The following is a 17,401-nucleotide window of genomic DNA, read 5'->3' on the forward strand; positions in this document are numbered from 1 at the left end:
TCGGAGGCTCTCTCCCTTCAATCTCTGTCTGGAGATTGCCTTGTGCATTCACACACACATACACAGTCACGAACACTTTCTGACAGCCACGCGCGCGCTCGAGCATGCAAATGCACATTCACACGTACACAAATATATATATATATATATACGATACACAGGAAAGTACATACTGCGTGGTATTGACGTCGGGTAAAAAAATCCACCAACCACATAAACAAGTGATTGCAAAGGCAAACCTCTTCATAACTAAGGTCGCTTATGCGTACGCTGTCGGGCCGTTAAGTTTCTCCTTCTTCCTAGGAGAAAATACAATGAACTGTGAGATAACTCTTCGAAAGTGAAAATTCACCGGGGGATTTCTGGATTTTAGTGGACATGGATCATAGCATGTTACGACTATGAAAATAAAACTCTGAGATCGTTGAATATAGCTTTTATACGCTGGTGGTGTCTTAAAATAAGCAAACTCGCCAACAAGAATTTATTCGAAAGACAATGAAATTTTACTGTGCAGCACATCCTTTCAACCGAAAAATCCTGTTATTTGTAAAAATAAAATCAAAGATATAGATTATATTACTCACATATAGAGTAACACCATACCTGTAAACCATTCACTACACAATGTTCTCTACCCCGCCTTTGCCCAAGCTCGTACAAAAGGTCAATGCCTTTTTAACTTTGTGTAAAAAAATACAGAAGAAAAAACAATAGGATATAATTCTCGGCTGACAACACGACAATGGTAGATTGCAGAAATACAACAGCAATAAAAATGTAACACATAAGTAGCTGCTCTCGACAGCGACACTGGTTTCGTCCACCAAATATCGATCGCTATTGTCTCAAAAAGTAAATATCTCCTCCAAACTTTGAGTTTGCCTCTGAAATTCCTTTCAAAAATCTTAAATGATTAATGATCTCGGCCCAGAATGATAAAATATTCTTAACAAAACGTCTACTGTATACATCTGATACAAAAACATTTAGTAGACGACGTCAAATTTACCAGTGCGTTCGATGTAACATTTTGCCTGCTCGTACATGTATGTCTGAAAATATATTCGTCAATTATATCGTCGAGAAATATTGCTGACTTGCATCATTTTCATTAATTAAAGAGAAACGAAATAATCACTGCTGCGTTTACGACATGAAGTCAGACTCTACGTTCTCTCCAGGGCGTTGTTTGGAGCAATTCTACTTCGACAACTGAGTTTTCATTTGCACTGATCAAATGCCAGGTTTAAGGAATGGAACCGTTTGACTAATATTACATTACAGTTTCAATTTCGCTTTGAAATAGTTTTTGTTTAAAAAACTATCAGCAATTTATATGAACATTCAATAACCTATTTCATCAAGTGCAATGCCTTCATCGGTTTGTGTCAAAGTGCTGTTGGTCATTGGATACGTTTAAGGTGGAATGCAAATACTTTGGATCGCCACCATTGTGCCTGTTTGATAACGATCCCTAATGTCAAGAGAATACGTATCATAACACATGTGATCCCCTGGGCTCGTACTTCCCTGTCTATATCTTTTCACACTTCCACTTTTTCCCTCCCAGTCATCTTGGGCCTCTCTCCTCGGGTTTGTATAACATTTCATATGGTTCCCTCTGATTTGGCTATCATGTAACATGCTTCTTTCAAACTGACTAGTACTGTTTGATGCACTCGGTAATCAGGACGTCGGCGGTCTTTTCGTTACTGCCCTAACATAAAACGATTGAAAGAAATCGCCATGAAATTTCTAGTGACACCGGGAAGCTTATTCGCTATAATTCCAATAACTTTACGTGGTGCCCTCCCTGGCAGACCCTATGCAGATGGTTTACAAGTAAAACCTTTATTCAATACGATCCGTCGACGGCCTAAGCATAGTTCGGTCGCCGGCATCACATAGTGAGCACAACTACCTCACAGTCGCTTTAAACAAGGCCATTGAAGTTAGTCTGTCAGGTGTGGACATGTTGTCGAAAGTTGGCAACACAAATTTGGCAGTTTTGGTCACTTTACTCGCCAACGGGTTGGAGGACACTGCTGCAATGATGAGAAAAACCATTCTTCAATGACGTCACACTCGTCCCGACTACTTATATATATATATATATATATATATATATATATATATATATATATATATATATATATATATATATATATATATATATATACATACACACATATATATATTATAATATATATATATATATATATATATATATATATTATATATATATATATATATATATATATATATATATATATATATATATATAAGTATATCATTCGGGGAAGAAAAAAGGCCAACAGGACGGCGCAAGTCAAACCAACTTGAACTGATCCGTTAGCTCAGTTGGTAGAGCATCCGAACTGAATTCGGGGAACTTGATTTAAAGTCCTACATGGGTCATTTTTCAAGCCCCAAAAATTTGCTGTGCAGAGACACTCAGATGTAGTTGTGTGTTTTTCAATTTAGTTTCTAATATATATATATATATATATATATATATATATATATATATATATATATATATATATATATATATATATATATATATATATATATATATATATATATATATATATATATATATATATATATATATATATATATATATATATATATATATATATATATATATATATATATATATACATACTGCGTTATTACTTCATTGTGCAACTCCCTTTAACCATAAATTTAAATTTATTTATTGCAAATTCATGTTATTAATTCATAACAATCAGGTGCTGTTTGTTTGTTAATTTGCTTTAATTGTATAAAATGAATTTATTAAATGCTAAAGCAGGTTTCAAGTCGCCTTCAAGAAATAAGAACACATTGTGTCGTTAACTCGATGTATTTTTTGACGATCAGGTTATAAAGAATTGTATAGAAATGGTACAGAGTCGTAAGGTCAGTAATCTGGCTGTGTTTCTAACCATGTCAAACAGCGCCTAAACATATTAGACAACGCTCAATTTTACCCAAGGCAAAAAAAAACCAACTTTAAAGCCGAGACGGACTGATTGTCTTTTCCTGTCGCCAACTACATGCAATTACATTCAACACAAATAGGCTACAAACACATTAATCTTCGAGATAGAAATCTATATTTCACTGTTTCAATAGTTATTTTGCTGAAAATTACAACAATAATGATTTGTTACTGAAGTAACATAAAACAATTATTATAAAATTAGTCACCGTGAAAATTCTACAGTGACGGAAGCTTATTAGCTTAATTCCCATAACCTAATCTGGTGCCCGGCCAGGCAGAGCCTATCAAAATGGTTTACTACTACTGTGCCATATGATCCGTCGACCTTCCTAAGTTTAGTACGTCGACGGCATCAAATAGTGAGCACAACTACGCCATAGTCGCTTTTCACTGGGCCACTGGATTTAGCCCGTAACAATCGTTTGTGTTTGCTTTTTCATAATGTTTTACTCTGTTTAACTAAAAATTTCAATTTATTTATTGCAAATTCTTTCAGTACTTCATAACAACCAGGTGAGGTTTGTTTGCTAATTTGTTTTTATTGCATAAAATGGATTTATGTCTTGCACGTTCCAAGTCGTCTTTCAGTGATAAGAACACATTGTTTCGTTCACCCGATGTAGTTATTGACGACCAAGTTATGAACAAACAAATAGAAATGACACGGATCGTAAAGGTTAAGCTGCTCTCTTGAAAAGAATACCGACATCGATCGATTTTTAGGTTTCTACATTTTGGACCATAGATTTCCTTTGAGATAAGAAACACGGACGCGGATTTATCGATAGGAAGAATCAATATAACACAGGTTCTTGTTCTTATGTTTGCTCTTTATTAGTCACTTTTCTATCATTATATCTCAGGAAAGAAGAGGAGCTTCAAAATGTGTTTTTTTTCTAAAATATCCCGCGACAATAGTACAGAACGGATGGAAAGTTTATGAATGATAAACCCAAAACAAACAGGATAAACTCTTTGTCAGTGTTTGCTTTTACCGTCTCCGCAATTTCCATGTCTTTACTGCTTCGATGTCTTCTGGAAATGGAAAAGACTGATTTTTGCTTGCTGGAGTGCTGTCGCCGCTCTTTGATGGCTTTCTTGTGCAAGTTATGGTCAAGTAAGATCTGAATAATCTGGCTGTGCCATGTCAAACAGCGGCTACGCGTACCAGAAAACGCTCAACGTTAAATACGTCAAGAAAAACTTTAAAGCCGAGACGGACTGATTAAGTGACTCTCCTGCCGCTGCATACTACACGCAACGGCTTTCAACACAAATTTGCTAGTACAAGCACATTAATCTGTCGAGATCAAAATCTATACTACACTGTGCCCACAGTTATTTCACAGAAAATAGCGACAATATTGATGGGTTTCTGCAGAACTATTATGCCATACAATCCATCTATCGCTAAGCTCAGTTCGGTCGCCGTCATTACATTGCGATGAACACAACTATCTTGTAAACTTCGCCACTGGAGTTAGTCTGTTAGTTGTGGACTTGTCGAAAGTTGGCAAAACAAATCTAGCAGTTGCCGTCATGATATTTGATAACATTGTTTTCCTCGGTAACAGGGTTGGAGGACACTCAGGGCAAATTTAAAACTGATTAGCGAACGGGGTGAGTCCATATTTACAGAGGTCGGGCAAGAAATTTCAGGGTTTTTTTCAATGGACAGTTATAACATTTTGGAAGTGGGTACCACAAATTGGTAGAGGTAGAGAAAGGCAATGGTTGATTAAACTTCAGGGAAGATTTAGCACCTAAGAGGGGAGCAATGTCCAAAGGTTGAATTCTTTTTTTTTGTATGCACAGTTTTGCTTTGATGTGGGTTTTTCACACGTACGTCTGATCTAAAGATAGTGTTGCGCTCATAGTTGCGTAAAATGAAATTTTTATATTGAAATACGTATATCTAGTGGCAACGGAGAATTTCATTGGCGCGAAGAGGGCAGTGGGGAGCTTGAGCCATTATGGGGAGCGGGGAGTGGGCAAACCATGGACACTGGTGGGCTATGGCATCATATTTCAGCGGAAGGGCATATTTTCCACATATGCCAGTGGGAGGGCAGTTTCGAACAGCTGTATTTTCCCCTTCAATATTTCAGCCAAGATTAAAAATATGTAAAGTTAGTGTATAAAGCCTCCGAAACATATTTGGGATGATTTTTACCAGGTGCGGTTTATTGTTTATTTGTTTTATAACATAAAATGGATTTATGACTTTCTGATTTCAAGTTGCCTTTCACAGATAAGAACAAATTGTTTCGTTAACTCGATGTACTTATTGACGGCCAGGTTATAAACAAATATAAAGAAATGGTACGGTGTCGTAAAGTTAAGCCGTTCTCTTGAAAATAATACCGAGATCGATTTTTAGGTTTATTCAGTTTTAACCAGAAATTGTCTTTGAGATAAGAAACACCTACGAGTATTATCGATAAGAAGAACGAAAACCACATGTTCTTGTTCTTACGTTTGCTCTATAGTATTCACTTTTCTATAATTATACTTCTTGTAATAAGAGGAGTTTCAAAATGTGTTACTTTCTCTAAAATATCGCACGACAACAGTACAGAACGGAAGGAAAGTTGATAAGTAATATAAGCTCAAAATAAACAGAATAAAATAAACTTTACTCGAAAAAATTGTCATTCTTTGCCCGTGTTTATTTTTGCCGTTTCTGCAATTTCCATCTCTTTACTACTTCGATTTCTTCTTGGAAAAATGAAAAGGTTGATTTCTTCTTGCTGGACTGCTGGGGCCGCTTTCTGACAGCTTTATTTGTAAATAATGGTCAAGTAAAAACCCGCGTAATCTGGCTGTGCTTCTAGCAGTGTCACACAGTGCCCAAAAATATAAGAAAACGTTTAGTTTTACCCAAGGCATGAAAACGTTTAAGCCGAAATGGACTGATTAATTGTATATTCCTGCTGCCAACCACACGCTGCAATTACATTCAACACAAATAGGCTACAAACACATTAATCTTCGAGATAGAAATCTATATTTCACTGTTTCAATAGTTATTTTGCTGAAAAATACAACAATAATGATATGTTACTGAAGTTACATAAAACGATGAAATCAGTCAGCATGAAAATTCTACAGTGATGGAAGCTTATTAGCTGCGATTCCCATAACCTAAACTGGTGCCCGGCCCGGCGGACCCTATCAAAAGGTTTACAAATAGAGTGACTGTGCGATACGATCTATCGACCTTCCTAAGTTTGGTTAGGTCGCCGGCATCGCATAGTGAGCATAACAACGTCGTAGTCGCTTTTGACTTGGCTACTGAAGATAGCCTGTAAGAATCGTTTGTGTTTGCTATTTCATAACATTATACTCTGTTTAACTAAAAATTTCAATTTATTTATTGCAAATTCTTTTCAGTACTTCATAACAACCAGGTGCGGTTTGTTTGCTAATTGCATAAAATGGATTTATGTCTTGCACGTTCCAAGTCGCCTTTCAGTGATAAGAACACATTGTTTCGTTCACCCGATGTAGTTATTGACGACCAAGTATCAACAAACAAATAGAAATGGCACTGACTCGTAAAGGTTATTAAAGGTAAGGGACTCGATCCCAGGGATCAAGTTTGCTCTATTCTGTAAGAGGATTATGAAGGTGTCATAGCCTTTTGTTTTCAATTGAAATTGTAATCTAGTCAGTACTTTTCCTAGCAAGACAATCTGACGCCTGACGCACGCCTTGAAGCTGTTCTCTTGAAAATAATACCGACATCGATCAATTTTAGGTTTCTGCACTTCGGACCATCAATTTCTTTGAGATACGAAACACGTACGAGTATTTATCGATAAGAAGATTGAATACAACACATGTTCTTGTTCTTATATTAGCTCAATATTATTCACTTTTCTATAACTATACTTCAATAAACACGAGTGTTATTTACTCCAAAATACCAGGCGACAGTAGTACAGAGCGGAAGGGAAGTTGAAAAGTAATATGCTAAAAAATAGACTGTAATAAACTTACTGTAAACTTACTTACTGTAAAAAATTATCACTCTTTGTCAGTGTTTATTTCTATCGTCTGAGCAATTTCCAACTCTTTACTGCTTCGATTTCTTCTGGGAAAATGAAAAGATTGATTTCTGCTTGCTGGACTGCTGGCGCCGCTTTTGGACGACTTTCTTGTGAAAACAATGGTCAAGTAAAAGCCGAGTATCCTGACTGTGCTTTTACCATGTCAAACAGCGTCTAAACATGACAACGCTCAATCTCTCCCACGTCAAGAACAACTTAAAGCCGAGACGGACTGATTAAGTGACTTTTCCTGCCGCCATCTACACGCAATATTGCATTCAACACAAACAAGCTACAGCACATTAATCTGTCCATTGATCTGAGATCGTTAGTGAGACTGTTATTTTGCAGAAAATTACAATAATAAGGCATAATATATATATATATATATTATATATATATATATATATATATATATATATATATATATATTATATATATATATATATATATATATACTCTAGGTAGTCGACACGAATGTGACTTCATCGAAAAAGGGGCTTTCTCAGTACAGCAGCACTGTCCCCCAGGCCCGTTGGCGAGGAAAAAATGCTGTCAAATATCTTGACTGCCAGATTTGTGTTGCCAACTTTCGACAACAAGTCCGAAACTGACAGACCAATTTCAGTGGCCAAGTTTTAAGCAACTGCGAGATAAGTTTTAAGCAACTGCGAGATAGTTGTGCTGACTATATATGTGATGCCGGACACCGAACTAAGCTTAGCGGTCGACGGATCGTATCGCATAATAGTTTTACTTGTAAACCGTTGGGATAGGGTCTTCCGGGACGGGTACCACGTTAGGTTTTGGAATTATAATAGCTTAAGCTTCTGTCACTAGAAATTTCATTGTGACTACTTTTAATCGTTTTATATTACTGTAGTAACATATCAATGATATCGAGGTCGATGTGAGTGCAAATCGGTGCATTTATTTGAATAGGAACATCCTGGGAGTTAGCGGGCCGGTGTACGATGTACTGACGGGCTTCCATGGTTACCCGATCCAGTAGCGATCTTTCACTAAACGAACGTGGAAAACGGACGAGAACGTCGTATTTCCAAGCATGCGATTGGTCCGCTTTCGTCACATTTACATGTTTCGTCGCAAATTCTGCAACCCGGTTGGACAGTAGCCTAATTAATTAGTAGGCGACGAGTTCCTTTCGCCGTCTCTCGTCTCATTATAATATTCAGACGCTGCTCTGTGTTGCCGCCACGGTAGCGCTAATTGATTCATCCTTTCAATCAGAGAATAGCTTCGCGTATGACAGATGGATGGCAGGACTGTGAGTGAGTGTTGATATAAATGCACACCGGTCCATCGTGTTCCTGTAATTCTAGGGATTTGTCATTATGAAAGCATGTGGGTGTTACAAGTATTGTAGGCTGCGCAACCTGTTTATCTCGAGTCGTCCCTTGATACATTCACGGCGCCTTTAGTCTCGGAAAATTACGTTTCATATCTATCACTTGTTTTAAATGAAATTTATAAAAATAAGATGTATTTCTTCATTGCTACAATTTATGTACGTTCCATGATACGCGTTATGCTGATGTTATTGAAGACAGCTCTCCCGCTGTTAACTGTAATCACACTGCCGCTGCCTCAGCCAAACCCGACATTTTACAATTTAATGTTCCCATCAAGTGTAATCGGTGAGCATCGGGGAAGCCGCGATGTATAGGGTGACTTGGTACGGTACCCGACCTTGTTCTGGATGCAAACTGGCGAAACTGAGGAGTCGATGGATCAGATTGTCACCGATCTGTATCCAAGGTTAAACTGTTCTGAGCGTCGAGCGATGAAACCAAGAAATCGAATCTCGCTGGTACTGATCTGGTTAAGAAAGTACCTAAATGAAGATACACTGGCATCATGGTTTCAAGTTAGCATATCAACCGTTTCCAGAGAAATTACCCATTTGGTACCCTTGTTGTGGCACTATTTCAGAGGAATGGTGAGATGGCCTTCAAGGGAGGATATTGAAACTCTCCAAGGACACTGGGAGTTTTTTCCAAACGCAATAGGCACCATTGACGGTACGTTGCACGAAATATATCGTCAAACAACGGAACCACAACACAACTTTTACAGCGGACATTCTCGATATCATGCGATGAGCACCCAATTAATTTGTGACAACAGGGGGAATATAATATATCTAGTCTGGATTTTTGGGCCATTTGAATGACAACGGACAATTTCAGTTGCTGCTATGCAGGCATCGGCTCTGGACTGGAATTGGATATTCTGAATGATACATATTATTAGCTGATCATGGATACATGAACAAGTATCCGCTTCTGACAAAGTTTCCAGCGAGTCAGCTGGTTGGCGAGAATCGAATGGATCGCATAATATTCAATCGTGAATTTAATCGGTGTCGCATTAACGTGGAGCACATACTATCATATTTCAAAACCTATAAAGCCACAAAAGAACCGTGCCGCCAACCTCATTGGTTCTGGCCTGTAGTTGCCAATGTGTGTGCCTTTCTTGCCCAGCGCCACATTAACTTAGTGTGAAGACTTCGACAGGGAAAATCCCGCAGCATTGTCTATTTGGTCCTTTTTTGCCTGGTTACTAATATATAAATAATTAAAACCATCGCAACTATCACCTTATATTGTACGTGTAATAGGTATTTTTATCTTAGCAAAACTGAATGGTTTACCTCCTGGCCTGTATAGATAGATAGATAGATAGATAGATAGATAGATAGATAGATAGATAGATAGATAGATAGATAGATAGATAGATAGATAGATAGATAGATAGATAGATAGATAGATAGATAGATAGAGAGAGAGAGAGAGAGATAGATAGATAGATAGCCATTGCTATTTCATTATTTCATTACGTGACTCCGTTCATCTAGTGATTTCAATTCATTTCAATTCAATTGATTCAATTGATTGAATATTCAGTTCAATTCAATATCACTATATGTAGCAAGTTTATCAACTTCGCACAGTACTCTCAGAGTTTAATCACTTTATAACAAAACTTTATTTAATATGCAAATGAGCCGTTAATTAACTTGACACTGCTCAATGCTTCATGGGACAATTAGATATCAATTAGACCAACATTTGTAGCACGTTTCATTAAATTTAATGCTGTAATTTTAGAGAATTATCACTAATTGCAAAGTTTATTAAATATGCAAATGAGCCCTTAATTAACTTGACACTGTTCAATATTTCATAGCGCAATTAAATATTTATCAGATCAATATCTGTAGCAGGTTTCACCAAATTTGGTGCTGTAATTTCAGAGTTATATACCTAATTACAAAGTTTATTAAATATGCAAATGAACCCTTAATTAACTTCACACTACTAAATGCTTTACAACACAGTCAGATATCTGTCGGATCAGTATCTGCAGCAGTTTTCATCACATTTAATGCAGTTATTCGGAGTTATATGACTAATTATAAAACTTCATAAAATATGCTAATGAGCGATTTATTAACTTGACATTGCTAAATGCTTCTTAGTAAAATTAGATATCTATCAGATCAACATCTGTAGTAAGTTTCATCAAATTTAATGCTGTAATTGTGCAGTAATATCAATAATTACAGAGATCATTAAAATGCAAATGAACCCTTAATTAACTCCACACAACTAAATGCTTTACACAACAATTAAATATCTGTTGGATCAGTATCTGCAGCAGATTTCATCACATTTGGTGCAGTTGTTTCGGAGTTATATGACTAATTATAAAACTTCATAAAATATGCAAATGAGCTATTTGTTAACTTGACACTGCCAAATGCTTCTCAGTACAATTAGATATTTATCAGATCAATATCTGTACCAGATTTCACTGACTTCGGTGCCGTAATTTCAGAGTTATATACCTAATTACAAAGTTCATTAAATATGCAAATGAACCCTTAATTAACTTGACACTACTAAATGCCTTACACCACACTTAGATATCAGTCAGATCAGTATCTGCGAGAGATTTCATCACATTTGGTGCAGTTATATCGGAGTTAAGTGACTAATTACAAAACTTAATAAAATATGCTAATGAGCTATTTATTAACTTGAAAATGCTCAATGCTTCTAAGTATAATTAGATATATATCAGATAAATATTTGTTGCTCGTATCATCACGTTTGGTGTAGGAATTTCAGAGTTATGTTACTGATAACGAAAGTTCATTTAATATGCAAATGATCATATAATTGACATGACACTCACAGTATGTTCTAAAATATATTATGTAATTCACCACATGGCTCAGTTACCCAAAGTGTACAGACACCTTACAAAATATTATACTAAACGCTTAATCAAGAGTCATTTGCTGTTGATAGTCATATTGATCAGTTGACATCCATGTTAGGTTTAGCCTTTTTGTCTTAACGAATCAGCTGTTTTATGAAAATAATTGTAAAACCTTCATGGTATTGGAAGAATGTAATTAAGATGCATCTACCACTAAGTATGGAAAGCCATGACTGACTAAGTGGTCTAATATCATGTTGTCCTAGGCATTAACCATATTGTCCTGGGCATTTAATATATTGTCCTAGGCATTTTACATGTTGTCCTAGGCATTTGATATGTTGTCCTGCGAATTCAATATATTGTCCTAGGCATTCAATATGTTGTCCTTGGCATTCAATATGTTGATCTGGGCATTCAATATGTTGTGCAGGGCATTCAATATATTGAGCTAGGAATTTAATATATTGTCCTGGGCATTGAATATGTTGCCATAGGCATTCAATATGTTGTCCTGGGCATTCAATATATTGTCCTAGGAATTCGATATGTTGTCCTAGGCATTCAATATATTGTCATAGGCATTCAATATGTTGTCCTGGGCATTCAATATTTTGTCCTAGGCATTTAATATGTTGTCCGGGGCATTCAATATGTTGCCTTGGGCATTCAATATGTTGTCCTGGGCATTCAATATATTGTCCTAGGCAGTTTACATGTTGGCCTAGGCATTTAATATGTTGTAAAGGGAATTCAAAATGTCGTCCAAGGACAACATATTGAATGCCCGGGACAACATATTGAATGCCCAGGATGATATATTGAACTCGCAGGACATCATACCAAATACCTTGGACGACATGTAACCTGCCTAGGAGAATATATGAATGCCCAGGACAACATATTGAATGACTAGGACAATATATTGAATTCGGAGGACAACAAACCGAATGCCTGGGATAACATGTAACCTGCCTAGGACAAAATATTGAATGCCCAGAACAACATATTAAATGCCTAGGAAAACTAGGAAAACATGTTGAATGCGCAGGACAATATATGAATGCCCAGGACAACATATTGAATGCCCAGAACAACATATTCAATGGGCAGGACAATATATTGAATGCCCAGAACAACATATTGAATGTCCAGGAAAATATATTGAATGCCTAGTACAACATATTAAATGCCCAGGAAAATACGGTTAATGCCTAGGACAACATAATATTAGACCATTTAAGTCAGTCACGGCTTTCAATAACTAAGTATAACTCTGTTGATCGTTGAAAAATCTTCAACCACGGACGTAAAATATGGGAAGTCATGATTTCCCTTCATAAGTATAGGCGAAATACATCAAGAAGTGACAAATTAAAATATCGTCGTTGATTAGCTGAAGTTCTATTCCATTGATATGAATCAAAAATCCGTAAACAGGATTTTTGAATCTGCCTTGTCGTCGCCCAGTTTAAAGCCGATATTTGCAAACGAAGCTGTTGACTCCAGTCGACGCAGCACCCGTCCCCAATGCACAATTTTCGTGCACACTACATTGAGTTAAATGCTTCTTCTCAGTAGCGAAATATCCGAAATACACTTCTGCAGTTTGTCTGTAATGTGTACTTTACTATCCCCGTACAAAAGTGTGAATCGTCCCACATATCTTGTAGAAGACGTTACTGACAGTCAAAGTAATATATTATTTATTAACTACCAAAAACGGAGATCCAGAGGATTATGTAGATAATTACATGGTCACTTCTCGATGCTTGTCGGCACAGTGTATATTTATTGTCAATAACTTCATGTAAGAGTATCATGCGGCTGAGGGACTGTCTTTCATCTTGCGAGATTTTTTTCCAATAAATATTTATTGGCGGTAGTTTTAATAGAGATCGACCTGTATCAACCTACATTCTGTCGATCGAACTGCAGTTGGATTAAATACCGGTACACGTAGGCGGATAACTATTGTAAGACTCCCACTGCCGCCAGAGCGAACTGTTCTTTCTGATGTTTTGAATTATTTTTTCAGTGTTTTAAAATTTGTCATCAATTTCAAATATGATAATAAAAAGAAAAATGGTGCCTACTTTTAAATTCACAATTAAGGTAGTCTTATTTCTGTACGTTCTCTCGTAAATTCACAAAACATGAAATTTCAGTATGGGATAAAAATGTCCTCCATAATTAAGAATGACTTTTACCTACTCTCCTGTACTCGGGACTTCTGAGGGATACGGTTCAACTTTTTTGACGATGACCAGTATGAGGCAAGCTTTTCTCCAAAATATTGGCCGATTTTACTTACTTTTAGGTATCTCAGCAAATTTAGGGGCGACAGTTCAGGTTACGTCAGATTATAGCCAGTATGAGACAATTTTTTCTTCAAAAGCGGAATGACCTGGGAAGACCTTCAAGCTAGTATCATGTATCTCAGTAACTACATGTACTAAAAGATTGGTTTCTGTTGTGTATTAATGTAAGTATTTCCTTTTCTAAAATACTTTGATGATTTTGAAACTTATTCGTACAATATCGTCAACTGCAACAATCGCAACGATTGTAAGAATCGATTCTCTTAAATGTAACTCAGGATCCTTGCATTCAACTATCAAGTTTTAGTTTCTTGGATTCTAAATCCGCGGTTCCGTCTTTTGTGAATAGAATGTAGTAGCTCCACTAAAACACGACCAGTTCCAGATGTTTTAAAGCTTACTGACGAACACACATCATCGAAAGAAAACATTTAGTACAACCCACTGACACAGTAAATATAAAACAGTGAAGGAGAAACATTTCAACAGTGTTGAGGATACAGCTAATCAGACTTTGAAATTGCATTTGGTACTTCAGAATTATCAAATATATATGTTACTTGTTTTTGTTGATAAGGAAAACAATAAGATTGGAGAGTATGGAAGAATCTTCAAAAGTTGTGAGTAATTCATTTAATATCACTTACCTATGGTATGTGCCTTTCAAGAATCGTACAGACGTCTGCAGGGATACCTATATATTCCTTTCTCTTGGAAGGCGTGTCCACAATATGCCGATTGAGAATTTCATGCCTGATAGGCTTAGAATACATAGGTGCTCAGGTGGTACTACTTTACAAGAGGTAGCGTTTTATCGGTTGAAACCCTCAAGATTTAGAAATAAGATACGAATATGTGAGAAAAATCTATTCAAATATAGGTTCCTCATGTCATGCAAATATATATATTTTTTCGTTTAATTCATATAACTCTCTAAGTAATTATAGCTCAGGTTTTGTTTTAATTGAGTAAAGACTAATACAAAGTCCAAGTCATATTTTTTCTATTGTGTATTCCAACCAACCAATCAATCACATTGTAACAACATGTCACATTCAAAAGTCATTATAAAATGTGATTTTATCACCAGGTTCTCAAAAGCGTTGCAGAACACCATGAAGCACACGTTAGCGATGAAGAATGTACTGACCGTCCTTCTAGTGATTTTGGCCGTTCTCAGTTATGTCGTTTCGTCTAATTTGGTTCATCTGCAAGCAGGTCTGAGATACAAGTATGATTATGAAGCTACGACAGAATTGGAGAATGTCGGAATCATTTCCACCAGGGCCAAGGTAAGTTCATTACTGCTATATTTGGCGACAGAGATCAATATTGTTGTTATTTAATAAGTCTTCGCGTGATTCGTAAATACAACTACTATAAAACCCAATGTCTTTTGCGGCAAATTCAAAGTAATCAAATGTTGTTAAATATACGAATGCTTTGATATCAAGCAAAGACACATTTCTTTAACTGAGGTTTATTTTACAAGGAAACTACATTATAAGTACGATTCTAATTATAAAAATGTTTGCCTAAACGAATGTTAACAATATTTGTAACTAACTTCTTCTCGTATGATTAAAGTAGAATATCACCGACACATAAGATACGCATGTACATCACATTTTGTTTTGATAAATACATCTACGCCTACTATAGATATACTCAGTGTATCTTTAACGACAGTATAGAATATGTGTTTAAATTTATTGACAGCGAACTGTATTGGAAGTTAGGTATATTTAAAGAGAAATTTACATCCGACTTAACATTTTTAACGCTGAAAGATGCAAGAAATTATTTGCAACAGTATTAGTTCAAAAAATACCAACTCATCTGTGAAATTAACTGATTTTATGGCTTGATCTCACTTTAGCTGTTATACTTTGCAAGAATCACTCGATAAATGAGAGAGAGAGAGAGAGAGAGAGAGGAGAGAGAGAGAGGAGAGAGAGAGAGAGAGAGAGAGAGAGGAGAGAGAGAGAGAGAGAGGAGGAGGAGGAGGGAGGGAGGGAGGGAGGGAGAAACGTAACGTACAAGTTTGCCCTCTGTTTTCTTATTTTCTACAAGTAGTTGTGTATACTTTAACTAGCAGTCGAACAGAGAGTCGAAATACAGGGGAATATACTTATTGCGGGCACCCTGAACAACGCCTTGACAAATACCTTTATTAAAGTGACCTACACGAATGAAAGTTGAATTTTTTGTTCAGATAGCACAATTTTTTTCAGTATAGATATCTATACATTTTTGAAGAAGTAAAATCACACACCAACAGTAACGATAGATAATGTTTGGTGTGGAAACCTAAAGCAGACAACATGTATCTAGTAACTCTTCATAAAGAAGGCCACCTGTTCGCCCTTGTTCACAAATTTTATATCGATATAGACGAGTTGCGAGATTAATCAGTGTAAAGAGTTGGTTGACGTTATAGCTGTATTTGAGATGTTTGTGTTTGTTTGTCTTGATTGAAACAAAAGTTACAGACAAAATAGGTGCGGCAGTCTGCACGAAACTTATGCCACTATATCAAAGTGTTCCTTTTATGAATAAAACAACTTTATGGTAACTTATAAATGAATGATTCAGAAAGTAACCGATTCTCTTTCATTAAACGAAACTTAATCTAGGGAATGTGGCGCAATGTTTGGTCCTTCTAAGCAATGAATTATCAGCAAAAAGTCAGCATAAATAAAACCAAATAAAAGTATATATTTTCTGAAAGTCTAGATTTTGTGAGTGCTGTGATTTGAATTTTATAAACATTCATTGCAGAAGGATCTCATGACAGCAAATTTAAAATAAATCACCTTTCAAATTTGTTTTTTTCCTTACACTGCTGTGTTTCCGAGTAAATTTTGCGTGATTAAAATCCGCTGTATTAATCTTGCAAAGCATTTTTGCGATTTTTTATTTGAGGTTCTAGATCGTTTCTATGAAGCAACAATTTCATCGGCTTGTTAAAGACCCCTTGACTAACACATCAGTCCGTATCAAAAGAACCAGGGAAGATAAAATAAACTTGAGATATTCTTCTGTAGTTCACTATGATGTCAAATGTTGGTTCTAGTTTGGATCGCAAATGCTGTATATTTTGTACAGGGGAAGGTACGGATCGACGTTTGAGGTTACTCAAATTAACTGTCACATGATCCTTGTGCAAACAATGATTACATAATATACACAAAAACATTCGACTATTTGTAGGCTTTTAGAAAATACGTATTTTAATCTTGTTGGGAGATCAGCTTATTTGAGACAATCAATGCATCCCAGCATTATCTTTTGTTGCTGGAATCGTGACAGGGAAAAAACAGAAGTGATATCTAAAAACAACAATTACTACTCACCGTTAAAATGTCGTAAATTGGCACGCAATTATATTACAAGACATTACAAATATGATTCCCTTGTCACATCGCTAAGTCGTTGTAAAACGTTAAAGTTAATTAAAAAGAAAAATTATGTAAAAAACGTTTGTCACTATATATTTGCTTGACTTATTGGTAGGTTTACCCGTGCTTCATATTTATACTTGTCGTCTAATAATCGAATATTGTCCATGATGACTCAGCAAAAAAGTAGATGAGCGAGATCCAAAATATATGAGCGGGTTTTAGATGTAAAATAGAGTGGTTTTAGAGTGGTTTTTATGGTTTTAGATGTAAAGTAAAATCAATTTTTTAATGTTTGTGTCTCAGTGACTTTTGATTGTTTGCCACTATAATAAAGATATGCATGTAGCTGTCGGCATGTAT

This window comes from Ptychodera flava, chromosome 12 (assembly GCF_041260155.1).
Source record: "Ptychodera flava strain L36383 chromosome 12, AS_Pfla_20210202, whole genome shotgun sequence".
NCBI lineage: Eukaryota > Metazoa > Hemichordata > Enteropneusta > Ptychoderidae > Ptychodera > Ptychodera flava.